This window comes from Leiobunum rupestre, chromosome 2 (genome assembly GCF_980474605.1).
Source record: "Leiobunum rupestre chromosome 2, qqLeiRupe1.1.hap1, whole genome shotgun sequence".
Taxonomy (NCBI): Eukaryota; Metazoa; Arthropoda; class Arachnida; order Opiliones; family Sclerosomatidae; genus Leiobunum; species Leiobunum rupestre.
Window position 1 is genome coordinate 67,647,682 of NC_143385.1, and position 13,604 is coordinate 67,661,285.

General features: G+C 31.3%; 1 protein-coding gene across 1 annotated transcript in view; it reads right to left on the bottom strand.

Moving 5' to 3' along the window:
- Positions 1 to 13,604, bottom strand: part of LOC149958848 (mediator of RNA polymerase II transcription subunit 13-like) — a 63,086-nt gene that overhangs the window by 48,840 nt on the left and 642 nt on the right. The gene's annotated exons all lie outside the window — the stretch shown is intronic.

Genomic DNA, 13,604 nt, shown 5'->3' on the forward strand with positions numbered 1-13,604 from the left:
TGATCTAGTTTCTGAAGTCTGGCGTACGTGGCGCGGCCAATCAAATCAAATATTATCATTAGTTAGTTAATCGAGAATTTTCTTATTTTTAAATGTTTTTCTGAAAATACTTTTCTAATACCGATACCGATATTAAAGAAATAGGCCGATATATCGGCCGATACGATAATTCTCGGTCCACAGGTGCGAAATCGCTTCACCCCGGCCAAGGCCATTTCCAATTACGACCAGAATTTGGAAAATACTAAAATGTATCCCAAAACAATTAGTGAATCATGTTTACTATACATACAGCAATATTATTTGACATTATTTAGAATTTTATTCCCATTATTTTGGAAAGTACGAGCAATTTTAGTTCCCCGCCTTGACGTTTTGAAAGCGATTCTTAGCGAACCGACTTGCTTCCCGAACCAACACGAACCGATTGCTCACGCTGGTAAGCGATTTTAGGGGTAAGTGCTTAGAATCGCTTTCAAAACGACCAGGCGGGGAAGTAAAATTGCTCGTATTTTCCAAAATAATGGGAATACAATTCTAAATAAAGTCAAATAATATTACTGTATTTATAGTAAACATGACTAACTAATTGTTTTGGGAAACATTTTAGTATTTTCAAAATTCCGGTCAAAATTCGAAATGACGTTAAGCCTTGGCTATCAGCGAACCGGGGTGAAGCAATTTCGCACGTGTGAATCAAGAATTATCGTCAGCGGTTAAAAACTGGCATTTAAACCGACCTAAACTGGGTTTTAAACTCTAGTGTGACCCTGGCTTTAGTCATTCTACCAAAGTAGAAATAAATAAATTTTTGCCATTACGAAACCTTGAAATGTTTAATTTTGGCTACTCTTCTATTCCGAAATTATCATATTTGGAAATACAATATTTTTCTCCTTACAGAGAGGTGTTTGAAAGATAAGCTTGTCTTTTGTAATATTATTCGTGATCCTTGGTCGGCACGCGCCGTTGCTCAATAGCTCTTAAATACTACTTTGAGTAAATAAGCGGCAATAAAAGGAGATAATAGAGTCTTCAATCAAATTCTGTCTCGAGACAGTGAAAAGCGGCCGTCTGCTCAGAAGTTTCGTATTATCATCTCTATCAAAATTGGGTTTCAAAGGGTGCCTGTTGATTCTTTTGATGAAATTGTAAAAAAATCGATTAATGATTTAAATAGGTTTTATTTAAACTGATTTCTAAAGGATGTCATTGGTCTGTTGATTTTTTTATAAAATCGAAAAATCGACTTATTTGATTTTAAAAAGATAATTTTATTTTATTTTAAAAAGATAATTTTATTTTATTTAATTTTAAAAAGATAATTTTATTTCATTTGATTTTAAAAAGATAATTTTATGTTATTTGATTTTAAAAAGATAATTTTATGTTATTTGATTTTAAAAAGATAATTTTATTTTATTTTAAAAAGATTATTTTATTTTATTTTAAAAAGATTATTTTATTTTATTTTAAAAAGATAATTTTATTTGATTTTAAAAAGATAATTTTATTTGATTTTAAAAAGATAATTTGATTTGATTTGATTTTAAAAAGATAATTTTATTTGATTTGATTTTAAAAAGATAATTTTATTTGATTTGATTTTAAAAAGATAATTTTATTTGATTTGATTTTAAAAAGATAATTTTATTTGATTTGATTTTAAAAAGATAATTTTATTTGATTTGATTTTAAAAAGATAATTTTATTTGATTTGATTTTAAAAAGATAATTTTATTTGATTTGATTTTAAAAAGATAATTTTATTTGATTTGATTTTAAAAAGATAATTTTATTTGATTTGATTTTAAAAAGATAATTTTATTTGATTTGATTTTAAAAAGATAATTTTATTTGATTTGATTTTAAAAAGATAATTTTATTTGATTTGATTTTAAAAAGATAATTTTATTTGATTTGATTCAGGGCTCCCACCAAAATCTGAAAAAATAATAGGGAAATAGGGGATTTTTCAGGCTAGAAATAGGGTTAAATAGGAACCAAATTTTTAAAAGTAGGAACCAAATAGGGACCATTATAATAACAAATTAGATAATTATTTAAACTTTAATTTTTACAAACATGACTTTAAATAAGGATATTTCTAAAACTGACTTAGTTTTAATTTGTAAAAATATTTTATCACAAATCTTTACTCAAACTTATATAGTTCAACTTTACGACCGCCTAAGGTGGTGCCTTGGGTATTAGCCTCGCTAATTATTATGTATCTGTCGAAAGTCGGTTGATTTTTTGATACAATCGAAAAAATCGACTTATTTGATTTTAAAAAGATTAATTTCTTTGATTTTTAAAGTGTGAACTCTTTTTTGACAGATCTGTGACTGTTGATCTGTCACAGGTCTGCTGATTCTTTTGATTTCTTTAATAAAACCGATTTATTTGATTTAAATAGGAAATTTATTTATCTGACGTTTTAAATAAAATCAAAAACTATTAATTTGATTTATATAATTTTAATTGATTTCTAAAGTGTGATCAATCGATCGACAATATTGATGTCAGGTATGTTGATTCTTTTGATTTCTTTGATAAAATCTAAAATACTATTAATTGATTTAAATCCTGTTTCTATTATTATTGATTTTTAATAATAGTTCTTTTTATAAAGTTAAGTTGGCAAGTCTACGAGCACGCGCTACAGTCGCGAGGAGAATAGCTTTTTCTAGCGCGCGTGCAAATCGCTCGTGCGAAGATAATACTAATAAAGACGGGTCTTAAGAGCAACATTTTAACAAGTTGGGCAAGACCACTTTTTATAAAATTATTTATTGAATATTTAAGTACTATTAAATAAATTGAATTGAAATGATTGAAAGTTGATGCGAAAAGATACTTAACTTTGATCTTCACCAGTTTAAAGAGTTTCCCTAACTTTTTAAGGCCTTTATATTTAATTTTTGTCCGAAGTTAATAAATTTAATTCAAATTATATTTTAGTGTAAAAACGTTTTATTGCAGCGTTAAGAAAATTACTAGATCCTTTAAGGCACTAAATGATCATAGAATTTGTCACATAATCTATAGTAAAATGGCCTGACTTTTTACATATTCTTAAAGGGAATAGAACTTTGGGTATTTCGTGTGGAACACCAACACTTACAATATTGGTCACTCCATAATATGGCTTAAGATATTTCTGGCGCTAGTTAGTGAATTCTTGCCCAAATTGTTAGGCAGGGTTGCCACACAATTTTTAGATTAAAATTCCCTGTTTTCCCTGACTTTTTAAGGCCAAAATGTATATTTTACATTTTACTTTTACCAGAAGTTAGTAAATTTAAATGGACTTATATTTCAGTAAAAAGGTTATTGCAACGTTAAAAAATTAGCCAAACTTTGAAGGAAATAAATGATAATCACAGATCTAGAGTAAAATTACCTTCAAAAAGTGTCCAAGAAAATCAAATTCCCTGACCTTTTACAAATTTGAATGGAATTATATTTCAGTAAAAAGGTTATTGCAACGTTGAAAAAATTAGCCAAACTTTCCAGGAAATAAATGATAATCATTGAATTTGTCATAGATCTAGAGTAAAATTACCTTCAAAAAGTGTCAAGAGAAAATCGAATTCCCCGATCTTCTTGAAATTCCCCGTCTTTTAGGACAATTTTAAATTTCCCTGACGTGTGGCAACCCTGTTAGGGGTCTTCCATAAAGAAGGCGTTAAGTTCAGATTCCCTTTAAAATTCCCTGACCTGTAGCAATCGTGCATCGCGTTAGGACTACTACAAAGATTTCCTCGAGCTCGCTTCTCTCGGCCGTGACAGGCCAACAGTCCTTTAGCGCGCGCATCCTATAGAGTATAGTCTGTGCGCGCGTGTATGCGCGCCTAATATTGTCCGAAGTATATTCCGTCAATAAACAAAACACGTAAAACAAGACGCCAACAGCAGCGCCACCAAGTATCGGATTGCGGCTCTACATAAAGGTAACGGAGTGTTAGGCCAGAGGGCGCGCGCGGCGAGGAGAGAGACGAGCATTACACGCTCGTTACAAAGTAGATTGACAGCCCAAAGAAAGGGCGGATGAAAGCTAGAATTACCGTCCATTTTACGAGCCATTTTATAGCTTCCGCCACGCTTACCGCTTACCAATGATCTCTTCTGCCGCCGCCCGCTGAGAGAGAAAGTAGCGGGAGTCGTTGCTATGACAACCAACGGGGGCGAATGAGAGGCGAAGACGGGAGGGGGGGATGCTCCGAGAGCGCGCGCTCGCCCAGCACTTATCGGCTGTCAGCGAAGATTATACTATTTGCCAACAACGCGAATGGCTTTTTAAGCCGCGATTTTAAGCCACTTCGGACAACTTAAGGAAACGTTTACTCTTCGCCTCCCGCGTATGTCTATTACGTCTGCTTTTAAACGCTTTTCATGCAAATTTATTTATTTCCCGGCTGGTTATTGTCACGTGGGTTTGTGTTTTTGTAATTTTTGTCAATTGTTTTTAGCATCATTCGCGTATTTATAACAGCTTATTACGTTAATATATGCTAGTAGTAAGTATCGACTACTATAAAAATAATCTTTAATTACTAAAAATATTATTTAAAAGCTATAACATTTTTTATGCAGTGCTATATTTAATGGTACTTTTTCAAAATTATTTGGAATTGTATTATCTCAATTAGGGTTTTTTAAGAGATTTATAAAAAAAACATTTTATAAATATTTTATAAACATGTATAATTTAATATTTATGCCCGCAAAACGTTTCATTTATGTCCGCAAAACGTTTCATTTATGCCCGCAAAACGTTTCATTTATGCCCGTAAAACGTTTCATTTATGCCCGTAAAACGTTTTATTTATGCCCGTAAAACGTTTCATTTATGCCCGTAAAACGTTTCATTTATGCCCGTAAAACGTTTTATTTATGCCCGTAAAACGTTTTATTTATGCCCGTAAAACGTTTTATTTATGCCCGTAAAACGTTTTATTTATGCCCGTAAAACGTTTTATTTATGCCCGTAAAACGTTTTATTTATGCCCGTAAAACGTTTCATTTATGTCCGCAAAATGTTTCATGTACGTAATATTTAAAATTGAATTACTTATTTTTGTTAATTATAAGAAAAATATTTAAGATTTATCTACAGATGTAGGACAATTTCTGATAATCAACAATATATTTTAAAATATATTTCACAATCATACCGTGAACTTTAAATTAAAAACTGAATGAAATTGTAGAAACGTTGTATTTGCGGTTGACAGTTGGATATTACGAAGAGCGTGGAAATAATGACAAAACAAGAGACGATTCTTATGATCCTCGAAAACTACTACATTCCACGTTTTTAGTGTTTTTGGAAGATGTCCAAAGATTTCGGTGTGCCAACTTTCTCGGCTTCCCCTACCCCTTTGTTACCCCACCGCCGGTGTCCCATATAGAACCTACTCTATGATTCAGATTTACAGGCAGACCCTATAAATTGCTTTCGCCGGAAATTTAAATTTAAGTAAAAAAAATTGATGGTACTAGTAGGGTTTTGCTAGAAGATAATTATTTAATTAACTACGCTTAGGATAACGTAATTTTTTCTCCGACGAAATTGTACTCGCTTCTAAGCTCTAGCATAAGTAACATGGTAAAAATAAGTATGACACATTCCAGACTTAGAATGTTACCATTCCTGTTGATAATAATATTTTTCCATACCATTTCAGTTTGAATATTTACCTTCCAACCATTCGCATCCCATTTGACAGATTTTCTCATTCCCTACCATTACCGAAATTCCCATTCCCGATTAAATAACGCGAGCATAGGAAAAATCCATTCCCGACATCAAAATTACCTTTTCCGATTTCTATCTAGTAGGAGTAACAAACACAGCACTGCCCACACAAGGAGAACGCAACTCGTCAAAAGTCGTGCATTTTCTTGCGTACAATTTTCATTGGTTGGACGCTTTAGTGCCTGCTGCCGTCGGAAATTGTCTTCCCCCCGCCCGTAAAACGTTCAGCGTAAAGGTTCGTCCAATGAAATTTGTACACAACACTGCGTTAGCGTGTTTATAGGCTAGCTGCGTTCTCCTTGTGTTTGTTGCTCTTAGTTGAATATACTATCTCGAAATATGGCAAAATTGCCGTTTACTAGGTTTTATCCTTTGTACGGCCTAGAGGTACGTAACGCTTGTTGTAAGTGGAGAGTCAGTACCGTTTCGTCTTTCCGGCTGCGTTCTCTTTGTGTTTGTTGCTCCTAGCTGCCAGGTAACTATTCCTATGAAATCTAATTAACCCATTCTTTATGGAGAAACCAAGGCTTATTAAAAATTAAAACGCTTTCAAAAATTAAAATAAAGCTAACTTTATTAAAATAATAACGACTTATCAAACAGGAAGATCAAATAGGCTTTTATAAACAATAGTTTCGTTACTGCGGTAACTTTTTCATTCGTATATATTTACCATCAAACTAAGCTAGCAGTGAGAGCGGGGCCCGGGCCCTGGTAAAATTATCATTGCACGCTCAAAAAGAGAGCCGCTAATACTGGAGATAAATCTTTTAGAAATGTACCTCGCTTGTACAAATCCAGGCCCTCAGGGTCCAGATGGGCCCCAGGAAATTGTAACACCTTCTCCGCCTTCTTGACGGGCCTGAAAGAGTGTAGGGAGTGACGTATTTCCTGTTCCGATACAGACTTTCATCAACTCATATCGTTCAGTGTCATACTTATATTTATTACGTTACTTATGGTTCTACAACGAATTGTAGTCTCTATAAAAATATTAAAGGGAAACTTTTACTTAATTTAAATAAAAGTGAGTTTAAGGCAATTTAATCCTCGTTAAGATTTAATTAGAGTTAATACAAGGTCGTAATTGAAGTGTTAAATGTCAGAAGGCGGACTGGGTTAATGGGAATCGTACAATCCGATATTTACGCAGACGGTGCTTTAAAATTGATTCGCGAGTTCACAGACTAGGCTCGTCCTAATGATACCGATATAAAACCCTTTCCCCTTTGTTTACAAAGCGTCTGTAGCCACCACGATTTTCATACCTTTCTCATTATTAAAATTATTAAATAATTTCCCACCTTATAATTATAAAATGAAACCTTTTTTCAATTCATTATTAAAAATGACACATTTCCCACTTTTTAATAAATAAAATGATACATTTCCCACTTAATAATTATACAATAAAAATTTATCAACGTAAATTACGTAATGAAAATACGCATTTTAAATTTATGAAACAATTCCCATTTAAAATATTTAACCAAAATTTCCCATTTATAATTATTTAACCAAAATTTCCCATTTATAATTATTTGACCAAACTTTCCCATTTATAATTCGAAAATTTCTAATTTTTAATTATTTGACAAAAATTTCCAATTTTTAATTATTTTACAAAAATTTCCAATTTTTAATTATATGAAAAAAATTTCCAATTTTTAATTATATGAAAAAAATTTCCAATTCATAATTATTTAACAAAGATTTCCCATTTTTATAATTATAATAAATTATTTAACTAAAATTTCTCATTTTCATAATTATTTAACTAAAATTTCTCATTTTAAAAATTATTTAACTAAAGTTTCCCATTATTAAAATTATTTAACAAAAACTCCCCATTTATAATTATGTAACGAAATTTTCCCATTCATAATTATTTAACGAAAATTTCCCATTTATAATTATGTAACGAAAATTCCCCATTTATAATTATTTAACTGAAAATACGGAAAAGCTTTGATAAAAATGATTTAACTGGTATTCCAGGTGCAAGAGCACCATATTTTAAGATCCCAACAACAGAGTAGCGTCCCCTTGGAAATTCAACTTTCTCTGTAGGGCAAAGGTCTCAACTATCAAATTTCGTCCGATTTGAAGTTTCGCTGATATTCCCCTAACCAGTTTTTATCAACCAGATAATGAGCGAGTTTCAATAGTTAGACGAGCTTAATGACGACGTAAACTCCGGAAAAACTCCAACAGGGTTGCCACAAATTTTATCTTATTTAAATTCCATGACATTTCCAGGTATTCCCTGGCCATTTATGGAGATTTTCCTTGACTTATTTTATGCCTAAATGTGGCAATTCTTAACTTCTATATTTGTAAGCGTTTTCTATTTGTAAACCGAAATTAAATTTCCTTACTTTCCCTGACCTTCATACTAATTTTTATAATTCCCTAGACCATTTTCAAATTCCTTGACTTTTACCTAATGCGTAAATATTTAACCTGTTTGCAGCAAAAATTTAATTGCTTTACTCAAGTGTTCCTACAAAATTTGGGGAAAGAATTTCCCCGACTTTTCCTCTGTACTTACAAACTCCCTGATTCTGTAAGTCTACTTTCAAACTCCTTGACTTTTCCCTGACTCTGTAGGCCTACTTTCAAATTCAATGACTTACCCCTGACTCAGTAGGTCTACTTTCAAATTCCCTGACTTCCCCCGTACTCTATGTAGGTCTACTTTCAAATTCCCTGACTAAGTAAGCCCTCTTCCAAACTCCCTGACTTTCCCTGACCTGTGTTCTACGCCCCTGAAACAAACACTAAATTATTATGAAACCGAAATTATCATAACCAAGTTTTATTTTACTATACGTCTCGTTCTCAATAAAATTAAAAAAATTCCATCTCAGTTCCGAGAACCAGACATTGTTTTTAACGACATCCCGAAATTTGATACTACTTCAAAAATTTATAATATTAAGTCGGAGGGGAAGGGGGAGAAAAGTCGTTTTAAAAATATACAACATTGTTTTTAACGACATCTACATTCTGGTGGTAAACAAAGCGGATCAGAGAAATCAGGTTGCATTTGGGTGAAGCGCGCGATGCGGCGGAGGCCGGCCAGCGTGTCAATGACCCATAGAAACACCGCTTCGCCGAAATATGCAACTGGAAAAATTCCCTCGTACTATTGATATTCACTTTTTACGTGGAAAATAAATTACCAGCTTGGCAGTTCTTAGACGTAATTTAAGTCTAATTTTAATTTAAGTGATCTATTAATTTTAATTATTACGAACAATATCGTGATTTAACTAAAAAATTTAAAATTAAGTGATCTACTAATTTTAATTATTACGAACAATATCGTGATTTAACTAAAAATTTTAATTCTAATTTAAATTTAAGTGATCTATTAATTTTAATTATTACGAACAATATTGTGAATTAACTAAAAAAATTAAGTCCAATTTAAAATTAAGTGATTACTAATTTTAATTATTACGAACAATATCGTGATTTAACTAAAAATGTTATACATATTTATATAAAGAAACGCAGAAATTATTTTATTTATAATTTAGTTTAATTCTTTATTTTTCTATTATTTTAATATTTTCAAGGTGACGACTGAAATGCTCAAAAAATTCTTGTACGAAAAATACCAAATTTGTAGTTCATTTAAAGGATTTGGTTTTTTATCAAATATAGGATAATTTAAATTACAGGAAAATACAGGATAATTTAAATTACAGGAAAATACAGGATAATTTAAATTACAGGAAAATATAGTATAATTTATATTTAAAGGTTTCAAACATTTATAAAGTGAAAAAGAATATAAAAATTCCAATTTAAAATATCAGTGTAATATAAATCAAATACCTTTTTTAAAAAGTCATTGATTTAAATAAACTAATATATTTCTATATATTTATTAAAATGTACAAAAATAATTTCTGTAATTCTGCCGATTAGGAAGTAAAATTAAATTTAATAAGACTAACCATGAATGTATTTATATACATATGTGTGTATATGAATAAATTCATGGACTAACTTAAATTTTAATTAACATTTACAATGTACGCAAATATTTAAATAATTTGCTAAAAAAGATATAAAATGGTTAAAATTTACATCAAAAAATAAAAATAACTTTATTAGGGTTGCCTCAAATTCCTTAGCTATTTCTGGAGATTTTCCCTGACTTATTGCACGCCAAAAGATGACATTTGAAAACCAATATTTAAAAAGTAGTAAAGATTTTCCATTTTCAAGCCTTATTTAAATTATTTTATACCAAATTTGCAAGAAAAATTAAATTTCCTGACATTTCCCTGATTTTTATGATAATTTTTAAAATTCCCCGATTTATCAACCATTTTTAATTTCCTCGACTTTTCCAGGTACTGTGGCAACCCTGCTTCATATAAAAAGGAAAATATATAAATATTTAAGTCACTTCATTAAATGACGTTAATACCATAATATTTTTCCTACAGTATAATTTATCAGTTGCATAATAAAAAAATTAATACAAACTAGGTATTGTAATTTAAGCTCGTCAGCTAACGTGTTACAATAGCAAACTGTTTGACAACTCGATTGAAAATGTAGATAATGTATCAAGGGGGGCTGTGAAGTGTAGTCTTATGCGATAGCTATTGTTGGTAAAACATTATACGTAGAATAAAAAATATCTATTTGTTTTGACGTTATTTCTGTTTTTTTTTCGCCAATAAATTGGTATTTATAATTATCTGTAACTCATCAACTTTAATTAGTTAAATAGACCTACTTTAAATCGTACAAGAGTTCCTTTTTCACGGACAAATTAATATTTATAGTTGTTTATACAAGGTTGCCAGTTTATTCAGATTCAAAATCGCTGACTTTAGAAAGTTTTCCCTGACTAATTTTGTGCCAAACATTTGCTTATTTAAAATTAAATTTTAGTGAAGGTTTCCTATTTGCAACCGAAATCAAATTCCCTGACATTTCACTGATTTTTTTAATTCCCTGACCTTTAAACCCATTTTCAAATTTCCTGACATTTCCCTGATTTTTAGACTATTTTTTTTAATTCCCTGACCTTAATTTAAACCCATATTCAAATTTCCTGACATTTCCATAATTTTAGAGAATGCTAAATGCCGAATTAATTCATATTTATTTTCTATAACTCATATTAATCAGTTATATTTAATGTTAAGGTTCTTATTTCGCCGATAAATTCATATATAATTTTAAAATTAATTGCGATTAATTAAGAATTTACTAACCTAGTATAAAACAATTTAACTACCATATATTATACTATTGAAGAATTTTTTAATAAACAAATTTTTAAAGCAATGTATATCCATTTAAATATTAAATCCAACTGCAAATTAGAAAATTTACATCAAATTTAATTTCCCTGACATTTCCGTCGACAAATGAATTCCCTGATACTTCCAGGTCTGTATGAACCCTGATAAAAGGTAGATTTTTTTAAAAATACGAAAAAGTCACGACCTTGCATTGTAAGCTAATCTTTTGAAAAACTAAAATATGTTACGAAATAATAATAAAAAAAAACAGTAACAAGTTCTAACTAATTTATAATAGGATAACCTAAACTAAACCAAGAGTGCCCCTTTCAAGGTTCAAATGAAATACCGAAATCAAAAGGGAAATATTATATATATAAAAAGTTACAAAACTACACCTTGTAGATAATAATTGTACGCAACTCAAGTTAGACCAGGTGAGGGGGGGGGGGGGACCCGAAACGAGTCCACAAAACTTCGCATCAAAATATCTTCAGTCTTTGCAACGCGTAACCCCCCCCCCCCCCCCTCGCTCGCTCGATCTCTCATTCAACCTACGAATATTCACGTAAATCGGGTCGAAAGATTATCAAAAAGTACCTCTACACGAAAGGCATACGTCACACTATCGTCACCTGGCTCGCGCGCGCGAGGAACATCTACGGACTTTCGGGATTGGGCAAGTGGGGGGGGGGGGGAACGAACGAACCAAAGAGAGGGGGGCGGCCCAGACACTTAGCTGATTACGGGGTACGAAGTTGACGAGAGGGTAAAATCCGCGTACGATCCGTTCGGTAATTTTCCAAACGGCGCGCGAATATCCAGACAATATTTTTGATTCGCCCTGGTTTGATAGTGTGTCTTGACTTCGCGTATCTTTATCGCCGAGGCTTACGAGTTCACATAACAATTAATAGAGGGGAAGAAAATAATGAATTTATGACAATTATAAGGTTGGATTAGGTGTTTTATTTATGTTTTATAAACGAATTTGCTCGAAATGGGATGATGTTTTTATCTAGTTTTGACGTTGCATTGATAATAGGTTTTTGTTACGTTTCAATTGTGGCATTTATGCTAATGAGCAAATACGAAAGCGGGAAATATTAGGTTAATAGTTTGGCTTGTTACCCTTGGGCAATTTTTAGCAACAATTTTGCTTAGACTGAATCTAAGAGACAGCCTGCCATCTATTTTTCACCTAATGAGGGATTTGCGTGGGTTATTTAATATAACATGGTCCATAAATAAAATTGCAAGGGGCTCTTACTTTTGGTAATTAAAATAACTGTAAGCATAGTAATAGTATACCAAGAGATCATTGGTTCATTGAAATTTCAAATTTACCGCCCTTTACTTTACTCTACAACGTGATATGAGCTTCATACAGCGTAACATACCATTAAACCCTGAACGCTACACCTGTTACGTAGTAATGATAGGCCTGTTAAGAGCAAAAATGTGCTGAAATCCACTAGAACATGCGTGCAAAAGACAATATATTTTAGATCAAGGCAAAACTATTTATTACAATTTCTAATGATACAATTTAATACCACGTAGAAAATCTATGCAATATTTCAGACCATTTCATAAACCATCATGCAAATTTCCAAACACTAATTTCTATTTTAAAGCATGCAAAAAATTAAAGCTCTAACTTAGAGAAGTTAAAAAATTATAATCAATAAGCTCTCTCCTTGTAAATGTACTCGTACAGTCTTTGAAAAGAATATTTTTCATTTAACGCCTCAGTAATTCAAACATAAGTTAACCCAAAAACGTTTTTCACGTTACTTTTTGAGGAAGTTTTCCAGACTACCTCTACCTGCAAGTCAAAACTACAGTAATGCAATAATAAGACAACCTTATATCCTTCTAATGACTTAATTCACCCCTCCAGTACAGTTTTGAATGTATCAATATTTCACTTAAATACTTGGCAAGCTCAATTTTTTTGTCAAAATCTGGCTAATTCCCAAAAACTTTACAAAACGTTTTTACTTTTGAGTATCATTTCACATCAAAACCAATTTATTGTAGTCAAATTTGGCGTTGAACATAGCCCCCTTTTTAACAGTTAAAACGTTTGGCAGTAGCATAGTTTATAATTTGTAACAAACACGTACGAGTTAAAAGTACAATATACACGATAGCCTTGGCTTGAAAGTATTTAGTGTAAATTCTCCTTAATAACGTCTCACTGAACCAGTTTTAAATTGAGTTAAGGTCAAAACTGTAGCGGTCCACTGTTTGACCTCATTAGATTAACATATTACGAGAAAAATTAATTTATATCTGCTACTCCAAAATTTCCATTTTATAAACTTAATATTAGTATGAATAAAATAGCGAGTTACGATGTACTAACATCGCGTATGCGTTGTTCTCACGTTAATCGGACGTTTAGTTTATCTAATCAGTACAGATAAGAACAAGAGTTAAGTGAAACTCATACTCTACTAGACTAAAATACAACCTGTTATAGCCCTTAAATGAAAAGGCCCTACCTAACATACTACACAATTAACATTAACAATAGGGTTTATCGTGAATTTAACGTG